A 7314-nucleotide genomic window follows, 5' to 3' on the forward strand; every position below is an offset into this window, starting at 1 on the left:
AAGGGGCGAGTGGTGCCTTCTTTGGATAGGGGTTTGGATGATGGCAGTGGGCTGCGGGTTTGGGCGTAGGAAGGGGTGAGGGGTGTGGGGGAAGGGTGAGTATCTGTCCATGGATGAGGGCTCTTGTTGGGGCTCAGGGCAGCGGAGAGACTCGTTGCTATGGTGGAAGTGCATGGTAAGGGCAGCGTGCCCTAACATTAAGGGGGCGGCAGGCGCTAGGACCCTGGACAAGCATACACATCACAGAATGACCCGGGGCAGCATACACCACACAGAGTGACCCTGGTGCCTACTGACTGCAGTGTGTGTGTGCCCTGCAGTTGATCATGGCCCCAAGTCTGTACCGTGGTAATGTAGGCTATACCGTGCAATTATAAATCCCCTCCCCCCCCATACACAAAAAAATCCTCTGACACGAAAGACGTGACCGAAACAGTGAATAACAGCAAACAGCTTTTAATAATCTAATACACACTGGGGGATGAAACTTGGATTTGGGACTGGGTGAGCCTGTAAGGGAAGCACTTCTACAAATTTATAGCGTGAGAGGTGTGTGGTACATTAGCGCTATGCAGTGGTGCAGAGACAGTTCTCACGGCCCCTACCGCCCCGCCGTCTTGTACTTTTGGGTGAGGGGGGGGCAGGACTTCTTGGCGGGGGAGGGCGGTTGCAGATACACTGCAGGGGGGCTCTGTCCTCCTGCCTGCGGTCCTGCAGAACATCAACAAGGTGCCGGAGCGTGTCCGTTTGCTCCCTCATTAGCCCAAGCAGCGTTTGAGTCGCCTGCTGGTCTTCCTGCCGCCACCTGTCCTCCCGTTCGATGTGCGATGCTGTTGACATAGGGTCTCCCTCCACTGTCTCTGCTCTGCCGCCTCGGCTCTGGAGCAAGCCATCAGTTCCGCGAACATCTCGTCCCTAGTCTTTTTCTTTCGCCGCCTAATCTGCGCCAGCCTCTGCAAGGGGGATGCCGGGGCAGTCCGGGAAAGAGCCGAAGCTGTGTGATGGGAAAAGTAAGTGATTTCCTTGAACAGATACATGTTTGCGAACAGTGAACACAGTCTAGTCAGTTTCTCTGAACAAGACCATACAGGGCAACAAGTCTCACGAGATCTCAGGACAAGTTCGAGATTTCGGAATATGCTCTCATTGGCTGCGGCATTGCACAGGAGAGCGGACAAGTGGGGAGAGACAGCTGAATCCGTCTAGCAGACAGTCCTGGTAAGCCTTACAGTACATTCTGCTTATCAGTTAATGGATAGCTGTGCCCTCCCGCTAAAGGAAATCTGGAAATCATATACTCTGACCCTTTTCCAGCCACTCCCGCCAGTGCACGGGAAAGATCAATGTATGCTTTTCCTATGTGGCCTACAACACGTGGCTGTTAAGCGAGGGTCATTGTTATGCAAAGTAAAAGTCAACCATTCACAACAGTAACAATACACTAATTGCCCTAATTAGATGCAGCATTTCATGAACGAGATCACCCTGATGCGGGTCCCTCGGAGTCACAAAGAGCGGATGCTAAGGGAAGCCCTGCAGAGACCAGGACCATATGCGGCCATGCTTGTCGAGGCGATGATTCCCATCTACATAAGGATGTCCTGGCGCGGAAGAGTGTGCTTCCACGGAGCACCCAACAAGGCACCTCTCCCCAGGAACCTCCTGCGGAGGCTTTTCGAGGACCTAAATGAGACCTTTCTTGAATTGTCCCTGGAGGATTATTGTTCAATCCCTATATGTGTGGACCTACTTTTCATATAGTTTTTCATTGAAAATTTTATATATAGTATTTCTATTTTTTTATACCTGTTTTTTAAAAAATAAATGTTTACATGTTTATAGCACTTACCGCCTGATCCTTCCCCTGATTCAGAGTCCAGGTTAACGGCTGGGGAGGGTTGGTAGGGGATCTCTGTGAGGGTGATGAAGAGATCCTGGCTGTCAGGGAAAGCGGTATTGTGTTGGCTGTCGCCTGCGCCGTCCTCCACAGACCCTTCCTCATCTTCCACATCGGCGAACATCGAGGAGGAACTGTCCAGGTTCACTATGCCATCCACTGAGTCCACGGTCACTGGTGGGGCAGTGGTGGCAGACCCACCTAGAATGGCATGCAGTGCCTCGTAGAAGCGGCATGTCTGGGGCAGGGCTCCGGAGCGTCCGTTTGCCGCTCTGACTTTTTGGTAGCCTTGTCTCAGGTCCTTGATTTTCACGCGGCACTGCATTGCATCCCGGCTGTATCCTTTCTCTATCATTGCTTTGGAGACCTTCTCGAAGGTCTTTGCATTCCGCTTGCTGGAGCGCAGCTCCGACAGCACAGACTCCTCGCCCCACACATCGATCAGATCCATGACTTCCTGGTCAGTCCATGCTGGGGACCTCTTTCTATTCTTGGATTGGCCGGACTCCTCTGCTGGAGAGCTCTGCATCGTTGCAGGTGCTGCGGAGCTCGCCCCGATGTCCAGCCAGGACGTCAGATTCAAAGTGCCCAGACAGGAAAATGAATTCAAATTTTCCCGGGTCATTTCCTGTGTGGCTGGTCAGAGAATCCAAGCTCCGACTGCTGTCCAGAGCGTCAACAGAGTGGTGCACTGTGGGATAGCTCCCGGAGCTACTAAGTTCGATTTGCATCCACACCTAGCCTAATTCGAGCTAGCCATGTCGAATTTAGCGTTACTCCACCTGTCGGGGTGGAGTACCAAATTCGAACTAAAGAGCCCTCTAGTTCGAATTAAATGGCTTCCTGGTGTGGACGGTTGAGCGGTTAGTTCGAATTAACGCTGCTAAATTCGAATTAAAGTCCTAGTGTAGACCAGGCCTCAGACAAGTTATTCCATTCATTTCAACTGGAACTTCAGTGGCTTCTACTTGTGTGAGTAAGTGCAACAGTAGATGGGGTTGGACAATTTAGACTGCAGTCTTTACTCAGCCCTTAATCCTGCTGACTTTACTAGGCATGTGCCTGAATATGGGCTGAGTTAATACTGAGAGCCAGATAATGATTGGTCCTTGTGCAGGAGGGTGGGCTGTACCACAGAAGGTGTCAGTTGCTGCCCAGGAAAAGAAGAGACTACCCTGCTCTAGCCACTGCCAGAAGGTGCCTTGTGGTGAGCAGACACCCTTCATGCCACCTAAAACTAGATGGCAACCTTGGGATAATTGGAGAGAGATGATAGGAAGTGACCCAAGGAGGGCAGCCTTAGATAGCTCCTGGCCGTCTGATCACTAATAGCTCTCAAAGGGCAATGGGTCAGAGCTCAGTGGAGCAGAATGGCCTGCACTCCCCTACTAACAATCCTCCTGCAAGTCATGGGCCTAAGCACTGACCACTAGGTGTTGCTACCCTACCAACCAATCCCTCGAGTGAGGACTGTCACAGAGTCCCCAAAATCACAAAGCCTTAAACAACTCTTTGTTTTGCTTGTGCTTATAGTCAAACCTACCCCCCTCCATTGACAGTGGTCAGTCTTGGGCTGGTTCTCCTCTCACTCACGCTGGTGTAAAGCAAGTAGTAACTTCTGGCCCACTTAGTTCTGTTCCATTTGAATTTTGCTGAATTGGCTCCAAGAAGTTATTGCTATTTTTATATAAAGATATGATGGCCTTTTGATGGATTTCTAACCTTAGAGTAATTGTGCTAATAAATAAAATATTTCATCCCCCCCTCCCTTTTATGTTATTTGCTCATCCTGGCTATTGATTTTACCGAGGTTAAAAGAAATCTGCATTCATTTTGCACAGCCCAGCAATATGAAAGCTCACAGGAAAACACTTCTCACCATGAAGAAAGTATGAAATGTATTTTTAAAAGATATTAATGACATTTGCCATTTCTAAGCCTTGCACTAGAGGTGACTTTCTTAGTGAAAATTGATATTGTTTCATTTATGACATCAGCAATGAAGGTATCTAAAAGTTCAATGGAAGATTTGAAGTACTAGCTAAAGTGTTAGCACACTATTATCTCCTTCTAGGTAGAATCAGACATCTTACAATGTTCTGGGGAGATTTTCAAAGACACAAAGGGGAGTTAGGTGCTTGACTCCCATTGAAGTTCAATGGGAGTTGGTCATTGAAAATGTCCCTTTGAAAATCCTTCCCTTTTGTGATTAATGGTGTGACACTCTCTGGGACTTTAACCCTTTCAGGTGCCAAATAATGTTATGCTGATGTCTGATTACCAAAGCAAGATCTCTACTTTAAGGCCAATTTACCACAATGACAAAAAGGCTTGACCCACAAGTAATTTCTCTGACCTAATTTTCTGAGACTAATTTTTCATTCTGTCAGATGGCTATGCTACAGGAAAGGGTAGACCACATTCCAATGCCTTAGAATATTTTACTTAACCACAAGCTAATTATTTGTGCAAGAATATTAACAGAGGATTAAAAACTCTCAAAGGTTGAAGGAGCTTCTCAAATTATTCATGTATTCTTCCCTCTAATTTTTATTTCTAGATTCACATTTTAGGAAAAATAGTCCCCTTTTCAGTTCTTATATGATTTACACCTGATTCTGATATAATATTTTTTCCTCCAGTGTAACACCTTTTACTTTATCAGAATTCCATTAGTTGTTACTAAGATCAGAATCAATCCCTTTATCTACCCTAAGAATAATTTGTCTCAAGGTTTTTAAAATTGTTATTCTCAAAAGCTCATGTGTCCTTGGCTTCCAGTTATTGCCTCAGGTGTCTAGACAATCCCTTGGAGGCCTTCATTGCTCTGTCTAGTACAACTCAGCTCAAATCAGGAGAACATTCATACCAAGCATGCTATAAAAATAGAACACATAAACATGCATATGATCAACTTAACATACAGTTAAAGATTTCCTTGTTCAATGGGAATTCCCCATGAGGAATTTCTAGTCATTGTGAGCAAGGGTGGCAGAACTGTGCTCTATGCAATGAACATCTATTCAACTAATAATTATTGGGAATAATATTTTTAAAACATACTGTACACTAGAGTGTGTCAAAAATGAAGAAGAAACTTCATGCAAAATTTAAGTTGTTTTCATTTGTGAAGGGTAGAAACAGACTCATTTTGTTTGGTTGTTTTTCATTTTTCCACAATTTATTCAAATTTTTCTAAAAATAAAATTGAAATAGGCTCTAAGTATTTTTTACCAAAAATCCAATTTTTGATAAATGAAGAACTTCTGTTTACTCATTTTCAATAAATATTTTATAACATTGTTATTAAAATATTTCGAAAAATATGACTTAAAATGTAAATATTTTCATTCAAAAATGTTGTGCTCTAATGTACACATTTCAATAGGCATAAACAATCTGACAAATATGCACATATGCAAACATCATAAGGTAAACATAAGGTAAAACGTAAATATCAGTTTACCTGATTAAACACAATTGTGAGTTTTAATAAAAAGAGTAGGCAAGCATGTGATTTCTTCAAACAAGTCAAAGAATCTGAGAGTGGGATTTTCAAAATGTTCACTTCTTTGAATGGGAGCAGAGGTAGGCCAGCATTGAGCACTTTTGAAAGTCTAACCCAGCATATTTACTTTTGTTAGTCATTGTGATTTCAATGGGAGCTTAGCAAAGGGTCTTAATTTTTTTCCAAAATGAACTTTTCAAACACCTGAAAACAGAAAGTTCTGCTCTTCTGCACCTTTACAGGTCAGCAGTCTAATGGGAAAAGTTTCCTAGCTTCTATGGTTTGATTTTGCATCCTAAGACTCTCATTTTCTCATTGCTACTTGTCTGTTTAATTTAAAAATAAGCAGGACTGGCAAGATCTGGCGCATAACAACTTTCTCAGGTCTGTTCTACGGTAAAAAATTAGGTCAGTTTAACTATGTTGCTCAGGGGCGTGAAAAATCCACACCCTTGAGCGGGGTTGTTAAGTCAGCCCAAGTCCCTGAGTAGATAGCTCTTGGTTGACAGAATTCTTTCATCAACTAGCTCCTGCCTGTCAGAGAGGTGGATTAACTACAACAAAAAGAGCGTAGGCACCGACTACATGGCTGATCTGGGGCTGGAGCACTCATAGAAAAACAATGACACTGGCAACCCCTCAATCAGCTCCTCCCCCACCCCCCAGCATTTCCCGCCTGCCAGCCCCGCTGATCAGTGCCTCCCTCTTCCCCTCAGGGCTTCTGCACGCTGGTGATCAGCTGTTCAGGGGCGTGCAGGAAGTGCTGGGGGAAGTAGTGAGGGCAGGGCATGCTCCGGGGGGGCGGAATGAGGTGAGAAGAGGCGGGTGGGGTGGGACTTTGAAGGAAGGAGTGGAGTGGGAGCAGGGCCTTGGGCACAGTGGGGGTCAAGCATCCCCAGCACATTAGAAAGTCAGCGCCTCTGGACAGGAGATCCTCTCCTGTCAGTGTGGGAAGTATCTACACTGCAGCAGGTCAGCTGTGCCGCTGTAGCATTTTAATTGTAGAAAAGATCTGAGACTTGAATTGACCTCCCATCTTCTCTTAGTTCTGAAAGTGTGCCCACGACTTCGTATTTGAAGATACATTTTTGCTCTCATCATCTAATATTCTTGTTCAAGAAACTACATGCTTGGCAATAAATCGGACTCGAAATACAGTGTCCTATGTCAATATACACACACATCTTTCCCAACAAGGAAATAACTCACTCCAGAAGTTCAAACCCTTCTTGATTGCTTGGAAGCTGGGAAAATGCTAGTAACAATGACTGAAACACAAGTACTAAAGGTCTGTGGTTTTGCCTTCAAAAGTCCTGAATTTTGTCCTGATTGCTGTAGCTGTGTAGTTATATAAACACAGATTCAGTGCAAAGAGACGATAAAAATGTTTCCATCTTACTTTAATAATGATTCCAGTGTAATGAAAGAACCACAATATTTACACAAAATGTTTAATTTCTAATATTAAATTAAAGGTTTTATTTTGGCTACTAAACAATCATCAAAGCAGGCTGTATGCTGGTTTATAGTCTGCTCCACAGGGCTCTCATGCTGCCAGCTTCACAGCTGACATCAGATTTTTCAGTGAGAAGGTGACCTCCAGCACCAGGCTCAGAAAATGTGGATCTGGGCTGCCTTTGATTGGAAGCAATGTCAAATGGTTCTTGCTCTATCTATTTCACAAACAAGATCAATTGGATTCAGACCAGATTGGCTGACATCCAGGTACCTGATCCATGTTAAAAAGAGGCTAATATGAGAACTTTTTCTAGTTGAAAGTCAGCACTTCTTTATTTTTTTTAATGTTGGTTCTGGATGTATTAAGGTTTCCACCGACCATCTGAATGATGCACCCCTGCCCTGGATGACTTGTAAAACAAAGCAAGTTATATTGTTGTTTGAAATCATT

The sequence above is a fragment of the Mauremys mutica genome, chromosome 8 (assembly GCF_020497125.1).
Source record: "Mauremys mutica isolate MM-2020 ecotype Southern chromosome 8, ASM2049712v1, whole genome shotgun sequence".
NCBI classification, from domain to species: domain Eukaryota; kingdom Metazoa; phylum Chordata; order Testudines; family Geoemydidae; genus Mauremys; species Mauremys mutica.